Raw genomic sequence first — 22,392 nt, 5'->3', positions numbered from 1 at the left:
ACCTTCACGTGCGACGTTTTTGTTTTGGGTGGAGTCCGGCGTCGTGGTCCCATCGCCCGGAGGTGCCGCCCAGTGCCCGTGCTGCCGCCGCCCGGCGTCCCACTGCCGCGTAGGCCCGTTCCCGGCCGCCGCCAGCCGCTGCGCCCCGGCGCCCGTTCGCGCGCTGTCCAGCGCCGCGGCCCTGCGCCAGCTTGCCCGTCGCTGCACGCCCGCGCCGTGACGCTCCTTCCATTACACATCAAACGAGCCGGATCGTTCTTGTTTTCCTTGTCTTCTGATCAAAATCAAAAACGCATTTAATCTCAGTAACAGCTCGTAGACTCCGGATAAAATCTGCATCCGACTTGCTGCCGCTGTTTTGTTTTCGCTGGTCGTGGTTCACTTTTCTGGCCCGTCATCTGAAGATAACGTGCGTATGAACTCTGGACTTCAGCCGGAAAAAAAAAATGAAACCGACTGACTGAAACATCAGTATTCATGAATGAAATGTTCATAGTTTTATGCGACATATGCCGTGGACGCGATGCGATGAGAGCAACGGCAATCTGATGCGATCTCCCTCAACTACTAATGGTTTTAAAGACTAATTCTATTTTTGGCAAGTTTAATATCCCAAACTCTTGGAGATAAAACAAAAATCCATTTGCCATATTGTTTACAAACTTGCTAAACCCAGTATTTGAGAAACAAAATTTGGAAAGCTGTTGGAGTTGCTCTAAGACCTCAGTTTCAATCCGTTTGCAAATCCATCTCCTTAATTTCTTCATTCATTGACGCTCAAGCGGCAACGCTCTGAAGCGCGGCAATGAAATAGCAATAACCCATCGCTCAACCCAAGGATTGATGTGGCCACCGATCCTGTCGTTTCCGTCGTCGATGCACATTTCTTGGAGACACGTTGCATTCTCGGCGAAGAACTTGATCAGCCGGACGCCGAGGCTATTTGGTTGATCCAGCTCAAACTGAAACTGGATGCTCACTCTTCTCAGCGAGCTTCGCAGGCAGGCGAAGGATCGGCCGCTCAAGCCATGGATGCCACCGGCGTCGCCCAGGAGGCCTCCCTCCTGCCGGCGGCGGCGGATTGGACTTGCCGCCTCGCCGACGACGGGCGGACCGATGCAGGGACACGTCGAGGTCCGCTCGACGTTGCTCCTGCAGGACATCGTGGACGTAGGTCGAGTTCTTGAAGGAATATGGCGGCAGGTCGCGGCTGAGGCGGAGCACGAGGTCGCGGACGTTGGGGCAGCAGCGGAGGAGGTTGCCGATGGACACGGGGCACGACTCGCTCGCCGGATTGTGCGGCGCGGTCAGCTCGAGGTGCTCGACGCCGGGGAGCACGAGGAGGAGCTCGGCACGCAGCGCCCTGCCGCCGACGGCGATGCTCTTGAGGGAACTCACCTTCAGCTTCAGGGACTTGACGCCGCCGAAGTTGTGGAGGAAGCGCCAGAACAGCGCGCGGCGCTCGTCGGCGTTGTGGACGTCGTGGTGCTCTTGGTGAAGGAAGCGCAGGTCCGCCCGCGCCATGTCCGGCGCCGACGAGATGAGCGAGAACCGCCGCGGGAAGCCCGTGTACTTGAATGATCGAAGCATCGGCACGTCGATCTCGAGGGCGCCGCCTCCTCTCTCAAAGCAGCCCGAGCCGCAGTTGGTCATCACGAGCGCGGTGGCCGCCCAGAAGCGGAGGCGGACGCAACCTTCTTTTGTCCCCGCGAGGAAGACGGAGTCGAGGTGCACGGCGGCGAGCTCCGGCGCGGAGTCGATGAGGGCCTGGAGATCTTCGATCTGCGAGAAGCATTGCCGCAGCCGCAGCGTCGTCAGCCGCGGGAGGGCGGCGCCGGCGAGAGGCCGCCGCACCCGGTCAGGTCAAGCACGCGGAGGGTCTCCGACGGCTGGCGGCCGAGGCGCAAGCTGAAGTCCGCTCTGCCCGCCCCGGCCTCCTCCTCGTCGTCGAACGATGCTAAATCGATGGTGGTGACGGCGGCGACGACGAGCACCTCGACGCGGCGCGCCACCGGGTGGGAGACCACGTTGCCGACCAAGTCGAGGTCCCTCGCCCAGTCATCCACGTTGCTGTTCAGGAAGTCGTCGACCGTCAGCGATCGGTAGCCGGACTCCAACTCCACGTGCATGGTGAGCCTCGTGACGTCGCGGCCGCCGCCGCTGGCGGCCGCAGAGAGCGCCGCGTGGGCGTCGCGGACGAACGCGTCGCGGATGGAATGGAATAGCAGCAGCCGCGGTCGTCGTCGTGGTCGTGGCCGGCGACGTGGACGGCGAGGTTGACGGCGCCGGTGGAGCGCCAGAGCGAGCGCCACCGGGTGGAGAGCACGCTGGTGGAGGCGGCCTCCTTGGCCGGCGGGAAGTGCAGGATGCGCTGGAGGAGGTCGTCGGAGAGGTCGGAGACGCGGTCGACGCCGCCCGCGGCCGTCGGCGGCGATGCCATCTGCCGATCCTATCCGCGAGGAAGCGGCCCGATGATTGAGAGGGATTTTAACTTTTTCTTGCCAATCTTTACTGAGTTTAATCCCTTTTATATAAGGGTAGCGGCAAATTTGTTGCATTGATATTCTTCTTATTTTTGTTATATTCTTATATATTACTCATGACTTATTGTCTAATGGGATAAATCCAAGTATTCAGAATTATCTATATCAATCCATTAGCCCATATCGACTCTACGCTCTCACCAAAAATTCATTCTATATTGAAAACTTCTTATAAAATATAAATATACATACATATACCCCCATAATTATACTATATATTGTGTGTTCCTATAATTACCAAAAGTGATGATGCTGTGATGTATTGAGTTTTAGAAATTTATAAAATTAATCATTATACACATAAAAAGATTTCTGAATTTCATATGATTAAGTTTTTCTATTACATGACCTATGATTTACAGCGGATTTCTGTTAAATTGGGTTGTTAAATGAGCTATGATTTTAACTTATGCGAATCATTATACACATAAAAAGAACGTTGTTAAATGAGATTACAATATATTAACTAAATACTTCGTTTTACATGCATCAGAAGATATGTTAAATTTCCCGATGGGTATATTGTTAATTTGGGATAAAAAGAAAGTTGTTCAATGCGTTAACATCGGTACATTTTGAGGAATAAAAGTTAAATTTCGCGAAAAGATCTGTCATCCGGAACAACTCAAGTCGGTGACAACGGCCACGTACGGGCTGGGCCTGGGCCTGCCCGAGTACTGAACCCCTTTGCTATATGGGCTATATGGGCCGCCTCAACTTTCTGTAAAAAAAACAAATTGATCGCGAGATATTTCGAGTGTTTGGGGATTAAACCGACCTTGACGGTAATTGGGCTGCACTAGAAAGCCCAAAGCGTTATGAGCTGGGCCGTCCGAAATCTGGGCCTCTGCTCGTTATCGGGCTCGTTATTACAATTGTTAACATGCAACGGCCCAATTCAAATGGTTTTGGATTTTGTTAAATTTGGGTTGCTCATAAATACAAAATCAAATTGAAATTTTTGTAGTTATATTTGGAAAACTTCGAGTCCGTAAGATTCATGGGTTTAACTTGATCGTTGTACAATGTACCGCGCCAGTAAAATTTGCCCCAGTGAGGTCACTAATTTGATCATTGTTGTTTATGTATGGTGAACACTAATTAGCAGCTCTCTCCTGACAATAAAAATTAAGTCCAAGCAGTAATTAACAAAAGCGCATTTTTTTTAAAAATTAATCAACAAAGAAGAAAGAAATTAGTCAGTAATTGTAAGTAAGCTGGGTAAAGACTGAAATTTTGATTCTTACTAACCACAAGGAAACGTCTGACATGGAATTTTCAGAGCTTGCTCTAATCAACCTGTCATGAATAACCACCCTGAAAAATTAATCATATGGTACTATAGCATCACAAAAAAGTACTACTATAATAGAAATTGAGGTAGAGTCGGGTGAAGTTATTAACCACTAGTGCATAACCAAATCAGTGAGAACTCTCAATGCGACAAGAGGATTTGGTCAGCAATTTGCTGCACAAACAAACACACGGTTTCAGAGTCGTCGTTGGCCACGACCAAACCGGTTTTCAGACCTGAGATAGCTGTTTGTTTCACAAGATAATAACAAAACCAATTATATCAAGGTTAGTTTTTGTGATAACTACTTAGGCTGTTGTGTCTGGTAGCCTACTGAAGATTCTTGCTGCTATCTGCCCTTTTTGATTTCTCTGACAATGAGATTTCACCTGAACAATATACTAAAATGATTCTTCAGATCAGGTTTCATCAGCAGCTTCAGCTGGTATCCTATGCATGCCAAACTTTTCCTTTTGGACCAAACCATCAGTAATCTGCAGCAAAGCCTTAGCTAGTTAGCTTCTCACACTCTGAACTTTGAAGTCTGAAGACCATGCATACTCCTAGCTAGAAGTAGCTGATGATCTCATGAACAAACATGATGTGCCTTTGTCACAGGGGCTAAAACCAGTGCAACCTTACCAAACTCTGCAATTCTGGATCAGCTGTCTGCATTAGAAGTGAAGAACTCGTTGTGCCAGGATAAAAAGATATGCAGTGAAAAGAGAAGAAAGACCAAGCTGCCAAGATTGAAACTTTTGCCCTTCTCCAGCTGCAATATTTCTGACTTGCAACACCGGAGAACGCACTCTTCTTCTTCTTCTTCTTCTTCTTCTGCTCCTCTGCTGTCAAGCACCAGCTGGAAACCAACATACACAGTGAATTAGTGATGTTCGAAGATTGCCCAAGTCAGGCATGTGTGTGAAATGACTAATGCTGTCTTAGGCCTAGCACATACATGCATTATTTCCAACACTGAATTTTACCACGTGACTGATGAAATATGTCAAAATTCAAGCAAATCATCAATTTTGTACATTTCAAAGCACCTTGTAAGGCTGCAATAGTAGCACATGGACTAACTGCATGTGTGGACTTTCATTTTATGAACTTCAATTAGCATTCTTTTCAAGAGTTCAAGCATCTTTTCTTAATTTTGTTATATTACTGTCCCTGTCAAAATCAAAACCCTAGGGAAAAATGTCCTCTGAGAACTTATTTCTTCACCTCTTCTAAACTGAAAAGTATACACGTACAAACTTTTTCTCCCAAAACTCACACAAACACTGATGTGGCATGCTGTGAGTAATTAAATCAAATGGTTAAAAGTTTTGTTTGTAAAAGTTCCCTGTAGCGGCGCTCCTTCTAAAAGTATCAATATTTTTTCAAGTCCCATTTCAGGTGGTTACATATAAAATATAACAAATTCGCTGGTGTTATAGAAGTCATACTTGCAAGTAGCTTACTTGTTGAACAAAAAGTTCTTGGTCAAACCCTCCTTCAGTTGAAATTTGAAGTGGATTTATCCATGCATAAATGCACATGTCCTACTACCTAACCAGTTTGATCAACTCAAAATTGATTTGGGAAATTGATTGGGTTATTGCAAATCAATCAATATACCTACTCTTCTGTCTCTTCAGTATATGCTCAATACCAAACATGACCTTAGTTGGAAAATTTTACTACCAGCTAACCATACCCTACTTAACCCTGAATATTATAGGGTCAAAAAGAACGAAAACAAAATAAACAAGTCCTTATCTTGAGAGATAAACAGAGTGATGGTCAACATTTCTATCCTACTAACCCTAGCAGCTCAAATCCTAGGTCAAGCAATCTTATAATTAATATTGACATGCCCCAAATTCAGACTAAAAGAAGGACCCAATTGATCTGATGTTGACTCAATGAGTAATTGAAGACAAGCAAGGAATCCAATCAAACAAGGAGGAGGGTTAGAGAAATTTCTCTCCTTTTTCCTCACCAACCATCTATGGCTGCATGGATGATGGATGGATGCATGCATGTAAGATGAAACCAAATCCAAATTGAGTCAAAACTCTTCAGATTTGGACAGAGATATGCCCTTTTTCAGGGTGGTGCCACATGCCTCTGTAGCTAGGCAGGCAGGGAACCATTTGGACTTGGACCCAAGAATTGAAGGCTTCCGGCTTCACAATGGAAAACTTTTAACATTGCCTGGTCTTCCACCTAATATTCTTCCAAGATCACCTGTGAATCAGTTAATGGTAAAGTAATTGAAAAAAAAACTGATTTTGCAGTATTTCAAATTGTTTGTTCCCCTCAATGAGGTATACTGCAAGAATTATATATCTTGAAAATTCTCAAGATATTAAACCCGGGAAACCATTTCCATTTCCTAAGGTTTATCTTGAAACAAAATTTTCATTTTTTTTAGATAATGGAGAGAGTCATTAAGCAAATCAAAACATATGGTTTTTTCGCAGCAAAGTGCACTCAGCCAAAAAAAAAAAACACAACCACTCACACATTGTTTTCTTTTTGGAAAAAGAATTGGAAATAATCCTATAGACAATCTGTTCTTTGGAAATGCACATCTTGAACAGAACACACGAGACATCTTTCCTTATCATGTCAACAAGGGACAAAACATTCCAACCTGCAAGTCTTTTCACGAGCTTGCTGGAGCTGGGACGCGTTTATGACTAGCTGACGGCTAATCTGAATCCTCTTTGACAGCTTCAGGTTCAGACTTTCAGACGCTGAAACATTGCTCTTAAAAAGCACAGATTAATCCAGAACAATGTTGTAGTAACCGAGTAGAAACCATTTACAGTTCCTGATTTCAGAAGTAACAACAGAGCTGGAAAAAAAAAGGATAGAACCTGTCACAACTTTACAGATAAAGATCGAGCAGTCTGAAGAACAAACTGAAGTCGATGCACCACTGAAAATTTGGCTCTGAATCTGACAACGACATCAACGATTTTTTTTGTTTCGTCAGCCTTTTGTTCGTGCAGTAACGTCAAAAATGATTAACCATATGCGCCCATGGTTTGAGACAAGGAGGCATCTCTGAATCGATGAAGCTGTTTTACTGTCGAGCTAAATAAAAATTAGCAACACTACTATGTTAGCAGCGTCAGTGACAGCATGGTTATCTCTTTCGTGTGAGTTTGCCTCTTGCAGTTTCTGTACAGGTGACGCAAGCAATGCATCAGCAGCATCTTCTGGTGGTGCTGTCTCATGCTTTGTATAATTAGAGCCAGGCTCAGTTTTGGTTATGACACTAGTCTGTCAACCCATTCCCTCTTTTCTCTTTTCATGATGTAAAAATATCCCACTCCTTCCCAGTAGAAAAATTATATAGGGAGGGGAGTAAAAGTTGAGTGAATTTATTTTACATCAGGATAGGAATGTGGTTGTTTTTTTTTATTTGTGGGCACCTAAAAATCAGGTATTAAAGGTGCTTTTGGTAGTTTGCTGGAGCACCTAAAACCCCTAAACTGTTTTTATTTTCAATTAGGGTTGTTTTGGTTGTTTGCTGAGGATGCTCTTGTTTGTTGTTAACATAGGGGGTGATCGTTTGGCTTCTAAGGAAAAAGCCAAACGATATATTTGCAAATGAAAAATAATTTATAAATAAAATTTTTGTATGTGTGTTCATACTGATCTAAAAGTTAAGGCTATAAAATAACCTATGATGAAAAATCTCAAAATCAATTTTAAATTTAAAGTTAAAAATTCAAATTTTAGCTTATAAGCAGAAGCCAAAAGATAAGTTCGATAGTTTTTGTGTTTGTGAACTAACATTATTATGTTTGGCTAGCTAGATTTAGGGGCTGGACAGATAGCACAGTGCAGTACAGAGAGGGTTGGTGATCATTATCATTATCCCTTGTATATATTCTGCCAAGCCTCATCAGGTCCAGTTGTATTTGGAAATGACAAGAAAACAATACAAGTGTACGAAATAAAAAAAACAACTGGCTTATCTGTTCCTTGGACCATCATTTCATTTGCCATTACTGCTATTCCAAAGCTTTTAACTTGTTTCATATGTAAACCGTCTATTAAACCCAAGTGGCCAAGCTCTTGCATTAGGCCAATCTAGGATAAATTTGACGTGGACTCCCTACTGTTTGTATCCTTGAGATTTTAAGACAGTATATAGTTTCTACATAAGCCTTTTTATTGGTTAATGCACCTGGAATGACAGAAAAATAGAGGTACAAAACATAAGAAGAATTACCAACACATATATCCCAGTTGTGTATTGGCCAGTAAAAATGTTGGACTTAATTTCGCACCACAAACTTGGGTGCAGTTCCATGATTGGATATGAGAAGTACTCTTTTATAGTAAAATATTATGGCACTACATATAATATAGTTCATATATTGTATAAAACCACGTGGGTTTTGGCATGTGGTATATAGCTCTAGGTATTAGTACCAAAGTTTCACAAAACTACATCATTAACCATTTTAGATATCTATGAGGCTGCGTTTGGCGGTAGTTATCTAATCCAGATTCCTCTCTTTCTCCGTCCACACGTTTCCCGAACTACTATATTTTATGAAAATTTTTTATAGGAAAATTGTTTTAAAAAGTCATATTAGACTATTTTATATTTTTAAATTAATAATTAATTAATTATGTACTAATCTATTACTATGTTTTTTGCGCTGGATAAGTTAATTACCACCCCCACCACCAAACGTGACCTGACTTGTATACGATGTCTCAAAACTTTTGCAACAAACAATGGGCAGGCAACAAGAAATCCTGCTTGGCATAGATCCAATGTATTGCAGCCATTTTTACAAAAAGAAAAAAAAATCACTATCTTTCTGCAGTAAACAAAAGCAGGGTATAGTGCATTAATTTGGATGGTTTTGATCCATATCTATCTAATTTGATGTGGACTTACTACTGTTTTTGCGTCATTTTCATCGACTTTCTTAAGAACTGGCATTATAAATGACTTATTTGGTTGTTATCCCCTAAAAAATATTGGTTTGACAAATCCAAAAATGAATTACAAGTGGACACATGGTTGCTCTCTAAAATGATGTTGCTTTGTCCGGCCAGTAATAATGGTCCAATTGACAAAACATCTTTTTGAACAGAGAAAATATCTCTTCATAACGCTATTTGACCTATGAAAAGGCCCAAAGGAGGGCGAAATATTTTAGAAAGTGAGGTTTTTTGTCATCCGAAACATATAATCTACCGACGGACGACATGATTTTTCACTTTGTACTAATATATAAACGTGTGAATAACTGATGAAGCGATCTGAACCGTCCATTTGCCGAACCCATGCAATTTTCTAAAATTAGTTACATGGAAATTTCTTCGTCCACGATCTTTATTTTCTGACCATATTTCTGCCTCAAAAAGAAAAAAATAATGTTGACACAAAGATGAGTTATACTTATTCGTACGGCCTATTAGAATAAAAAATTAACTTATGTGCAAAACTTTTATATACGTGTTCATAGAGATTAAAAAGCAAATGCTATAAAATCCACTTCAAAATTAAGATTTTAAAAATTAAACTTTAGCTTATGAGTATAAGGATAAGCATAAGCGAAACAATCGGGACATGATCACACCTTTGACATCTTCTCATGTTCCCTCCTTTTCAAAAATTAGCCAAAGTTCGTTATGGCTTATGATGCGAAAGATTTCGATCAGTAAAGTAAAAGGTTCCACTTCTTTTTGTCGTCCTATGATGCAATATCATTGAAGCTTCTGTGCTACTGCCAAAATTCAATCTTTCATGCCTCAACCTTACACAACACACATGGGGCGGTGTTCGACTCCCCCATTTGTAATAATAGGTTCTCTCGTTTTTCGCGTGCATGCTTTCCGAACTGCTAAACTGTATATATTTTATAAAAATTTTCTATATGAGAGGTGTCTTAGAAACCATATTAATCTATTTTATATTTTATTAATAATTAATTAATTATGTACTAATCTATTACTACGTTTTCCGCACCGGATAACTAACCCACCTCTCTTCTCCTGCCGAACGTGGCCTAGGTTGGGTTTGAATCTACCTTTGCTTTGAACATCTTTATCATAATGACCAGCATTTTTACACCATTTTAGCAATGAAATTCTGCAAGATTTTAATTAGCAAGAAGTTTGGTATATTGACTGGTTTAATTAGAGCCTGTACAATCATATCCTTTGGTTGCAAGCGGTGCCAGAAATGAATTTGTGGTTTTATTTAGCATGTTAATTATTAACCTTTTGTCATTGATAAAACTGGAAGATATATTTGACGAAAGCATAATCTAGGCAGGCGACACAGGTGCCTTTGATACATGTGTTTATTTCTAACTACTGGATACCAATGTTAATTTGATTTGTTAGATTATTGTAATTTGGCAGTTATATTGTCACTACACATAGAGAGACATGATGAACAAGTTGACAGAAAGGTGCAACTAGCATTGCAACATCTGTATGCGATCAATATTACTGTATAATATCCTAATCAGGCAGATGCTGACTAATGACATTGACATAATCCACTGCAAAATCTGATCAGTTAACAAGACGCAAGTAGATCAATAAAAGACATGTATATAAAACAGAAGAGCTGATCATCAGACGAATTGACCCAGCTCTATCCGCAAAAGATGAGTCTGCCTATTTATCAAATGTTTGAAAATTTTAATTTCATTAATCAAATCCGGTCATTTTTATTGGATGATAATTTGAAGACATGCATGCAAGTCAAAAAATCTCATACACGTCCTTCCCTCGATCCCTCGCATGCATTACGCGTGTGTTCGAAAAAAAACAAAAAATCAAACGTTTGATCAATAGCAAAAATGACAAAAGATATAATGAGTTAACTCAACGATCAGCTCGAAATCTCGAATTAGCCTCAAAACGACTTAGCACCTAATTCAACTGATATTCTGACTAAAATTAAGTTACAGCTACTTTTTCATAGAGAAGAACAGTTAAAGCTGGTGTCATTCTCAGTGATCTCTAAATCTCTAATGAGATTGAAGCATGTATGTGTACAAGACACATCAAAATTGACGGTTGATATTGGGATTATTCTGATGATGGGAGTATCGATGGATGGCCAATATCGATTGGGTATCCCATTTTCGTTTCAAACAAGAATAACGACTGGCTACCAGCAATCACTAATTATCTAATGAGCAGCTATTAGTTTTCTAAATGAATGAATGAATTGATTGAGAGTTTTACTCCCATCCTTCCTTTTGTACCTTAAGGTACCGGTATCTCACGGTATCAAATCGTTTCTGATCATTAGATCTAACAGTGCACATCCTACCTAGCTAGCTAGATCCAACAGTAAGAAACAATTTGGTACCTCGAGATACCGGTATCTCGAGGTACAGAAGGAAGGATGAGAGTAAAATTCATTGATTAAGGGTGCATCTTTTCCTCTTATAAATTATGGATTATCGTCGAAATGTTTCGAGATAGATTTAATCAAGTGATTGACTGATTAAGGACACACTCTTTTCCTCTTATAAATTACAAATTATCGTGGGCATGTTTTCCAAATTTAGGTAAAAGGTACCCTTTTTTCAAGAACTTTTCTTCAATAGCATTTCTTAGAAAAGCTTTTCAAATCAACCCTTCAATTTTATAATGTTTAATTATTTTGTTTGTGCGCCTGAATAATAATGAATAAACTCAGGATATGTTTGGGTGAGTTTCTAGCAACTACATTTCCTCCGAGAATCTACAGCTTCCCAGAACTCTCATCCAGATTGTAAAATTCTACGGTTGTAAAATCTAGAAAAAATAAATATAACTCACAAGCTGAGAAAACCAGATTTTCTATATTCTCACAATTAAGTACTCACAAACTAATTTTAGAACCTTGAGCACCCTTTAATAGATGAACTGGAATTTTTTTTGAGAATTAATATTACTATAATGGAAAATCACATAAGTAGAGACCATTCGGAGAAAATCGTGAATTTAGGGGTCTATCGAACGGTGGGTGTTCGAATAGTGCCTGTCGAACGGAGGGAGTTCGATAGGGCCCACCACCCGTTCGATGCTGAGCTAGCTGGGCCTGTCGAACTGCGTTAGTTCGATAGGCCCTGTCAAACTGCGGTAGTTCGACAGGCCCTGTCGAAGCCCGATCTTCTTTTCACTCATGCGCTGACCATTCGATAGGCCCCTATTGAACTATACTCGTTCAACAGACACCTATATTCACGATTTTCCCCGACTGACCACTACTTTTATGATTTTTCATTAAAATAATATTAATTCTAAAAAAAACTCGATGAACTGTATCGCTGATATTGATCCTAGCAAAGAAAAAAGTAGGTACACAGCTAGCTCGTGAACAACCCAGCCATCTTATTGTAAAAGGTATGTTAGATTCGATCTATGGTTACTGAGGATCTCCTAAAATGATAGAGGCGTGATCTTTCGACATATTTGCAATCAAAAAATAGTTCGGGAATAAAACACACATATATATTTGTGTATTTAATTATCTAAAAGTTAAAAGTAAAAAATAAAATATGATAAAAAACTCTAAAATTAACTCTAAATTTAAATTTTTATTTATAAGTATAAGCGTAAGTATAAGTAAAAAGATTGAGGCATGAGTTATAATCAAAATACTTATTTTACCGAGGGCTTCCAAACACATCATAATCTTAAACCCGTATTAACAAATAACCAAAAGCCAGCCTCAGTTTCATCCATAACCCATCGTCCGTAACAATTTTAAATGTGTTCCAGTGACAAGTGATGAACGGAATATAGATCCGGCATAATAGGTCGGATTTATTTTATCAGCGAGTTGTACACGTGGGCTTGACGAAAAAAAATCTTTAATTACTAACTCTGTCTTGAAATAAGTTTATTTTTCAGTTTTTAGATTTTAACTCAATGTCTTATTTGATTAATATTTTTATTGTTACTAGATGATAAAACATGAATAATACTTTATACGTGACTAATTTTTTTAAGTTTTTTAAATAAGACAAGTGGTCAAAGTATTGGGCACAGAAATCAAAAAATGATTTTATTATGCGACAGAGGTAGTAGCATGCAGAGTTTCATTAGCACTGTTCCAGAGGCGTGATTAACCCTTAATTAATATGTACCCGCTTCACCTAACGACCGTACTCGTCCAGAATCCAGCCAGAGACCGTTGACGACACGTGCGAAACGTGGGTCAAATTATTTAACCAGATAGCCGTGTGAAATGGTGAAACTTAACAGAGTAGTTGTCTTTGTCATTCTCATCTTAATGATTATAATAATCAGGCTATAAATAAGAGCATTTTTATCAATAAGTTTATTTATGAGTTACTTTTATACTAGAGTTTCTGAAAGTAAATAATAAATGCATTGAGAATAAATAAGAGATAATTGTATTGCGATTTGATAAAGTGAAGGGTATTCTAAAGGTGATTGGACGATATATTTGTAAATAAAAATAATTTATGAATAAGATTTTTATATATGTATCCTTATCAATCTAAAAGCCAATGCTGAAAAATAAACGTCGGTGGAAACATTAAAATCAACCCCAAATTTAAGGTTAAAAATTCAAATTGAGCGAAAAGATGAAGATGCTAGTCTTTTAGATTTTGTATTGTTACATGTGTATGAGTGAAAAATAATGTTATTTTGGGACGGATGGAGTAAGTCACTTTTGGGGGTGTCCCAAAGTCAAACAATCGAATTTATAGAAAAATATACTAATATTTACACCACCAAGTTAATTTAATTAAATCTATCACTAAATATGCTATTTATAGTATATTAATATTGTGTGATATATTTTTCTATAAATACGGTTAAACTTGAAGAGTATAATTTGGGACACACCTAAAACGACTAAACATATAAAAATAAGGGGGCACCTATTATTTTCAAAGTGAAAATCAAGCTAGCTATAGTGGGCTTCTTTTGGAAGCTAATCTCAATCCTGATAGTGAGATGATGAAGTGACAGGCTTGTTTTAGTCTTCAGGTATCATCTCATTAGTCAGCCCTAGTTGATTAATTAAGCTCGCTGGTAGTTAAGCTTTTCCACACGCATCAAAAGTCATATCTATTGACCTTAATTGGTACTTATCTCTAGCTAGAGGTAGAGTTATAGCTGACATGCTTAGAGGTTTAATACAGTTTTAAATAGATTGATAAAGAAGAAAAAGACTTTAGTGTCCCTAGGTTAAATAAGAAATGGTTAAAGGTGCCGTGGGAGAGTAGTTGAGGCTAAGAAAAGAAGAAATTTAAATTGGGGATGATTGAAGAAACAAGCTCTAGAATGCTGTGTATTTTTGGACAAAACAGGGGTCAAGATTTCTTGTATTTGTTGGACAGAGCAGGTATAAGCCATTATAATTTGGTTCCAAATAGATGGACTGTCATTTTTGTTTATTATTTTTTATAATTAATACTTCTCAAGTACTCAATTAGTAGAGGTATATATAAGATGATTTTTAAACCAGAAACGCTATAAAATGGTATTCTATTGGAATGGGCCGGATAGGCTAATAGCTACTATAACCTCCGTCATATAATAAATTAATTTTTTAGTTTTTTAGATAAAATGTTTGACTCTTCGTCTTATTTGAATTTTTTTGCGATTAATATTTTTATTGTTATTAGATGATAAAACATGAATAATACTTTATGCGTAACTAATTTTTTTAAGTTTTTTTATAAATTTTTCAAATAAGACGAATGGTCAAATGTTTAGACACGGAAATCAAAAAAATGAAGTTATTATGGAACAGAGGTAGTACCTCTGTTTCATCGTGTAAGATGTTTAACCTTTTGGGTTTTAACGTTTGATCATTTGTCTCATTCAAAAATTTAGTACAAATATAAAAAATGATAAATCACAAAAAAAATAAATGATATTTTCATAATTTTTAAATAAGACGAATATTCAAACGTTACAATAAAAAAATTAAATATCTTTCATTATGAAATGGAGAGTAGGATTTTTTTTATGGAGAAGAGCAACAATTGAGCAAGAAGCTCTCGTTGTTGTCGCTCCGAAATTCACAGTTCAGTTCCCATACTTAGGTTGGAATATTTTCCAGCAGGATTAGTATGAACATGTCAATCAATCAATTTAATTAGCAGTTGTTCCGCATTAAACAAATTCTAAACTTTGATTCCTTGATTCATACAAAGGCATGTATAAATGGAAAAACGACCATATCCACTGGCTTATTTAATTAATTTGTGGACTGGAAGTCCACCCATGATTGATTTAATCGTACCGTAGCTCCATTAGTTAGCATGCCTAATATTCCATCACTTAAAAACAAATTACCATTTTATATAGTACAAGATAATTATTATTCGACGTGAATGATTCTTAATTACTTGATCAGTATACGTAGCTACCTAGCTAATCTTTGCCTGTTTGGAGGTGAACATATTCGGTTTCCGTTGAGCAGCAATTTTTTTTAATTTTCAAAGAGCAAGTCAAGAGTCCAACCTAAACATAACAAAAATCCAGGAATCCATCCCTTATTTAATAATACATATTTTAATCGTGGTAATTAAACTGATTAATTTGAGGTAATAAATAATCATCCGTTTTGAAGATCACTAGGCGACCACTACCCCAAATATGTACATATATTGCTTGAATCTTGACCAATATAATTTACTCTACTATTATGACATATATGGAATTATGTGAACAAATTTTCCCCGCAATTGTGACGTTGACGACTTCTTGTGGGCCATATATACGTACCAACATCCATGCTTACACGCCAGGGAGAGGATTATATATTGAAAGAGCATGCATGTGTACGAATTGGTTAATCTAACATGCATGCAACGTCAAGCTGAAGAACAATTTAATTACTAATTTTCACGATTATTTCCTATAAAGCATGTGTTTTTGGTCGGTCAAGCTATCTATCCATAATATTTTATATTTGTATAATACATTTATGTTATCTGACTTCGTGACACTACAATTAAAAAAGTTTAAACTATCTATCCATAATATTTCATATCAGTATGACACATTTGCACTTATCTGACTTCGTGACACTGCTATCGAAAAACAAAATATCAAAAAGAAAACACGAGGATGAACTTATATGTCAGTGACACAAAGTCACCTAACTTGACGTCGGAAGATTCGTGTCCATTATTTGCATGCCGTCGTTGCTGCTGCGTGTTTTTGGATGCTGTACGCTACAAGGCGTCTTGTACAATAATTGGACTAATTTCATTTCCTTGGCAAGTTGACTGGAGGTAGTATCACCTGTTTCTTGAAATAATTGGACCGTATCACTGTTGCAAGTACAATTATTGTAGATGCAGCTAGTTAATTAGTTTTGGTACGTACGTACGTATACAGCAACTCCAGCATATAACAGTACGAACGTACGTACGTCCACCTAACAAATTCAAGTTGCGATATTTAATTTGCAGTATCTACTAGCAAATTGGTCTCAATTTTTGGATGTCAACGGCGCGAAACAAAAAGGAAAATTAAAGTGTCTACCAGCGAAGGTTACAGGTTTTTAGTGTCACGTAGCAAATTTTGTGTTTGAAGTTTCATGGGAATAAATGAACAACAATACAGAGTGAAACGCTGTGCTTCAAATAACTTTGAATATGTGCGATTCGTATATCATGACTATACAATACAACTGGGACAAATGCAACAAACAAATGAATAAGTTGGTTCTATTCGTTTCATACAACGAAACTATATAGTACATCCTTAATTAATCTATACTTTTATAGTTTGGCATAATTATACTCTTATGTATAATAGCTTTCCATGGCCATATCATCCATGCACACAGGTACATACTATATAAGACAAGATCACACACATCAACATGACACATATGCTACAGTTGGTCATGAGCGAGATGAGCTAGAGTCTAGGAATGATTGACAAACAACGTATTTACAAACGAAAAATAATTTATAAATATAAGTTTTATATGCATATCAAAGTCAATGCTAGGAATACACTTCGGAAAACCCAAAAATCAAACTTTAAATTTAAGTTTAAAAATTAATTTTTGTTTATAAGTCTAAGCGAAAAAATTGGGTTGTACCTAAATTTCAGAAGTCGTCCATGTCAGAATGTCAGGTTAAATTAACATTTACTAGTATCGTTAATCTGCTGTCTCTGACGTGGACATGACAAGTACGGGCACAACACTTAACTACCTCGACATAGCTTTTGGTGCTCTGATCAATTTACTACTCCGTCCTAAAAAAAATAAATTTTTCGGTTTCCGTCAAAATTAGAAAAAAATTAATCACACGTAAAGTACTATTCATGATTTATCATCTAATAAAAACAAAAATATCAATCATAAAAATTTGTTGAATAAGACGAAGAGTCAAAAATTATAGATAAAAAGTAAAAAATTGGTTTATTTTGCGACGGCGGGAGTATTCAAAAACAGGCACGCGATTCAGTTTGTCAACGTGAACTGTTGCTTGATGGTGATCAAGTGAGGAGATCGATCATCCGGAAAATTAGCCAATTGCTAGCTTGTCAGTTCAAGTTGCTGGACACATCACATACGCTGCATTATATGTGTGTGGTTATCCGAAATTCCCAACTTGCTCTGGCTTTGACATGGGACAAATTTGATTGTTTTGCTTGCTTTTTTTAAAAAAAATTCTTGTGAAAACCGCAAAAAATGAGCGATGTATTTACGTGGAATTCTCATTCGAAAATAACAGAAAATTACTTTAAGGGGACTAACACTTCTGTGTTTTCGTTTATGTTTACACTTATATACTAAATTTTAAATTTTTAACCTTAAATTTACAGTTAATTTTAAGCTTTTTTTACTGAAGTTTATTTTTCAAACTTAGCTATTAGATTACTAACATCACGTATATATAAAATTTTTATTCATAAAATATTTTTTGTTTGCAAATATAATTTTTAGTTTTTCTTATTAAAAAATCAAACAATCACACCCCCTCAGCAGGCTCCAACAAGAGAGAGATGTTGAATCTTTGGCATTCTGAATGGGCCCTTGATTAATATGCTTATTGTATGACGTGTACAGCTTTCTAAAGAATTTAGTTCCTGTTGTTCGGTCTCGATGACCTGGTGCTCCTAAGTTTTATCTTTAAAAAAGAAGGCATTTCCTTTGTTCTTTTCTTGCCTTTATTTTTCTAATCCAACCAAAAAGGTAAATAGACTCCAATAAAAATGCTGAATACTATCTCTCTTGTTTTTTGGGGAGTTGAGATTCTTCCTTTTTCACATGGACTTTTAAACCGTGACAATAACGAGTGATTACTTAAGTACTAATTATTCTATATTAAAACTATATATTTTTTATTTTTGAATAAAGTTATATATATATAGAAAATTCTTGCACAAAACATATTATTTAGTAGTTTAGAAAGCGCACTTATGCAAGACAGGGAATTAGCATATATATATATAGTGCATAAGCTGATAAGTAAAAAATTAATGTATGACGTGTATAATAATGCTACTATATCCAAAGAATCTAGGTCTCTGTGGCTCAAGTCCTATGACCAAGGGTTTGCTGATGTCTTTGACATTTTATTTTCTTTCCCTTCTCCCATACTGCTTTTATTTGTTAAAGTAGGTCCATCTAAAATGTAACCAACTTGAAACAAGTCTTTTTTGAACTTTTCTCACTGCCAAGAATTAATCAAATCGATGAGATGTCTTGGTCCTTGAATAGCATAGACGTAGTCAAGCAATATACTTATTTAAGAAATAGGATTAATATTTATATCAGCATGTAAGATCAGTACATCATCAAAGTATAAATATAAACCCATCCCCCAAATTTTTGTTTTTGCATCAAACTATACGTACATGACCAAGAAATTGGCCCAGATGATGGTAGGTGAGTCATTTCATTTCCATAGAATACCCTATGGTCAGAAACCAGGGAAGCATTTCTATGGGCTACATGAAAAAAAAAAAGTTACTTATCTCTTCTAAATGGATTACCTTTCACTACAATTTGACCACCTGTAATTCTACCAATTGCAAGAAGGCAAAGATTAGAGCAGATACAACAGTAGACTATAAACCAACTATAAACATATTTTAAAGAAATAAGAGGATAGTGAAGAGAGTGGACTATTAATTTGTAGTTAGTTACAGCATGTATTAATGTTTTGTAGGCAATTGTTATATGAATTGGCTATTAGATTGACTATAAATAAATTAGAGCTAGTAGTTGGCTATACTGTTGAACTTGCTCTGAGTTTTCAAAGGGCAGTTTATTAAGCATTAATAATACACTGTCCATTAATTACTAACTTTCTTGGCAGCTTATGCTACTGACTTTTATAAGTATTTTCTCAAGAAGCTTCTCTTTTCTTCTTCATCTTCTTCTTCTTGCCACTTGCAAGGACCTTCAGTAGCTGAATTCAAGCTCGTGCAGAACAAGAAGCTTCAAGCCCAGTCTAAATTACACAGTAAAATCAGTTAAACACGTGTGGAAACGTGCATGCATGGAAGCAACAATTTAGTTTTGAAAAGGACTTGCAAAAAAATTGGGAAACCTGAAACTTCATGCGTGCATCGATCAATGCATGCTGCTAGTGGGGAGACTGATCAGATGCATTCTGGGACACGGTTTCCATGAGCGTTCCTGTTGATTAGGTCAAAAATGTTAACAAGATCCAAGATGCATGAATGTTAATTAAGAATATAGTACTACTTAATATGCCTGAGAAGATTGTCCTGGATGACAGGCAAAGACCCTCTCAAATGTTTTGACATCAGGGAGTTTGCTGTTCAAGCAGGGTTTGTTCAATTAAAGCAGAGAAGGACCAGGAGGCGATAGCATGACCAGAGAAGTAGATTTTTTTAAGTGGTTGATACAGTATTGCCTGCATGTTTTAATGCATGAGCTTTGCCTTCTATACATGATTTTGACCATTCGTTTTATCAAAAAAAAATAGTTCAAACATGTTAAAAAATATATGTTATGTCCACAGTACTCTTAAGCCGTGTTCGTGTTCGACGTAAGGAATAAGGGGGTTTAGTTATCTGGCGCGAAAAACGTAGCAAAGGGTTAATATATGATTAACTAATTATTAATTATATAAAAAAATATATAATAGATTAATATGGTTTTTTAAACCAACTTTCCTGCAGAAAATTTTTGTAAAAAATACATCGTTTAGTAGTTTAGGAAACATGTACGCGGAAAACGAGAGAATATGGGGTATTTTGCCAATCAAACGAACACGGCCTTAATAATAAAACATGTCACAACTCACAACAAAATAAATGATTCTTTAGAAAAAAATAAACAAAATGAATTGTCAAACATTATGTCAAAAAAATCAGCATATATTTATTTTTAAAATGGAAAGAACTCAGTAACTAAGTTATCCATGCGTACGATGGATACTACTACAAAAATTAAGATATCCATGCTTAAGATAATACGATCAAGAAAGCGAAACGCCGGCCTTTCAGGTTTTGACCTGAATTTGGGAGTGATTTGGTCGAAATTATACTGATGGCAAGTGTCAACTGTCACTCCAGTGCAGATTCTTACCACGGGTGATTTATAGTACTCCAACAGGCATGTGCAGTGGTGAAATTTTTAAATCGAGGGAGGAGGTTTATATGATCTTAGGATGCGTGCAAAATATTGCTTAAAAAAGTTGCAAATTAGTTTAAGATTTGGGACTAGAATGCTTCCAACTCCCAAGTCGTTCGTGCATCATTTGATTCCGACATCCTCCTTTCTATTTTTCAACAAATGGGATTCTTCTTCATTATTTTTTGAGAATAGTGCGGCTGCTCCCTAAATTTAATTACAGCTGCCACAGAGTCCTATGACCATAAGCTCAGCCACCTACCATGGAACAATGTATTAACTATTGCCTTCATATATCCTAAAATATAAGAAGTTTAATGATTAAACATGAATATTTAAAAAATAGGTGGATAAGGTTGTAATTGGTTTTGACAAGGAAACATGCCAAGAAATTGAATAGTGAAAGTTTATGATTGGTTGAGAAGATAATGTACAGGTGTATAAATTGTTACATCTTGGGTGAAATTTAAAAGCTAGAAATTGCTATATTTTGGGATGGAGTGAGTATCAAATTTGTAAAAAAAAATAATCAAAATTCAATTCTGATATCCTATCAACAACTGATGGGAGGATAAATTTAAATATTTTTTATTCCAGTAGAAAATCACTTCAGCTCTTTTTTCCCCTCCCAACCAATATCTTAACAAATAATCATTGAGCCTTTGTTTTCTCAATCTCTTCAGATGAAGGCAGGCAGGCAGCAACATTCATGCATGCGTCCAAATAGAAAAAGAAAGAAGAAACCAAGCCTCTTTTGTGATTTAATTCTGAAAAAGATGTGGCCTAACAAGTACTATTTCTATCCTATAATAATTTTATTTTTTATTTTTCCGTGTCTAACGTTTGACCATTCGTCTTATTTGAAATATTTTTGTGATTAATATTTTTATTGTTACTAGATGATAAAATATGAATAGTACTTTATACGTGACTAATTTTTTTTAAGTTTTTATAAACTTTTTAAATAAGACGACTGGTCAAACGTTGGATATGGAAAAAATAAGGTTATTATGGGACGGAGGCAGTAAAAAAGAACGTAAGTGGCTCTACCAGTGCCAGTACGGCAGGTGGTTTCCGCCAAGTTATTAGAAGTACCATATTATCTTTATATAACTTTAGGGGCTTTTTGACCTGTATATTCGAGATTTTATCTCAAGCTACTAAATTTTTTTTTAAAAAAAAATATAATATCTCAAGATGCATTTTTAAACATGGTTAAAAAACTCTAATTTTAGTATCTTCACACACTAGATATTTTTAACAAATTTTAGTATCAGGTGTTTTTCAGGACAGTAAAATCTATCTAATCTTAATTTAATTAACCAGGTGCTCTGTTTTTCTTGACCTTCAGGATTGGAAAGATAGTCGGCCAAATTGTAATTCTAGGTCCTAGTATTTTCAACCCTCAGCAAACAATTCATTCAGCTGAATTCATGTAGATAGTAGGAAAAAGATTGCGTTTTCAGTTGATTATCGACCCCATTACATCACAAAAACACCGAGTTTTGACCACACACCATCAGGACCAGAGAACTTTGAAATATCGATGCAGCATTGTTTGAAGCAAATATATGTACGGTGATATATTATCAAGGCACAACAAACTTGCAGTCAATTCGTTGATATTTACGAAATTGCCTCGATAAGGGAAAGAAAATGAACAGGAAGCCTCAACAGAAGCGCATGTACGACCACCATCCCTCCGCTGAAAAAATCATAGCATAGTTCAAATTGTGGTACTAAGGCCCCGTTCAGTAAGGAGATGTTATACTGCGCAGAAAACATAGTAGATGGTTAATTAATTATTAATTTAAAAAGTAAAATATATTAATATAATTTTTTAAAGCAACTTTCATAAAGAAATTTTCATAAAAAATACACCATTTAACAGTTTGGAAAGTGTGCGCATGAAAAAGGAGGAATTTTAGGTTAGTAATAGGCCAATCTCAATTAGGGTT

At 37.0% G+C, this 22,392-nt stretch overlaps 1 pseudogene; it reads right to left on the bottom strand.

The window, feature by feature from the left end:
- Window positions 1–509: 509 nt before the first annotated feature.
- Window positions 510–2,479, bottom strand: LOC102709322 (annotated as a pseudogene).
- Between the last annotated feature and the right edge of the window lie 19,913 nt (window positions 2,480–22,392).

This window comes from Oryza brachyantha, chromosome 11, assembly GCF_000231095.2.
Source record: "Oryza brachyantha chromosome 11, ObraRS2, whole genome shotgun sequence".
NCBI classification, from domain to species: domain Eukaryota; kingdom Viridiplantae; phylum Streptophyta; class Magnoliopsida; order Poales; family Poaceae; genus Oryza; species Oryza brachyantha.
This window is presented reverse-complemented; position numbering and strand designations above follow the sequence as displayed.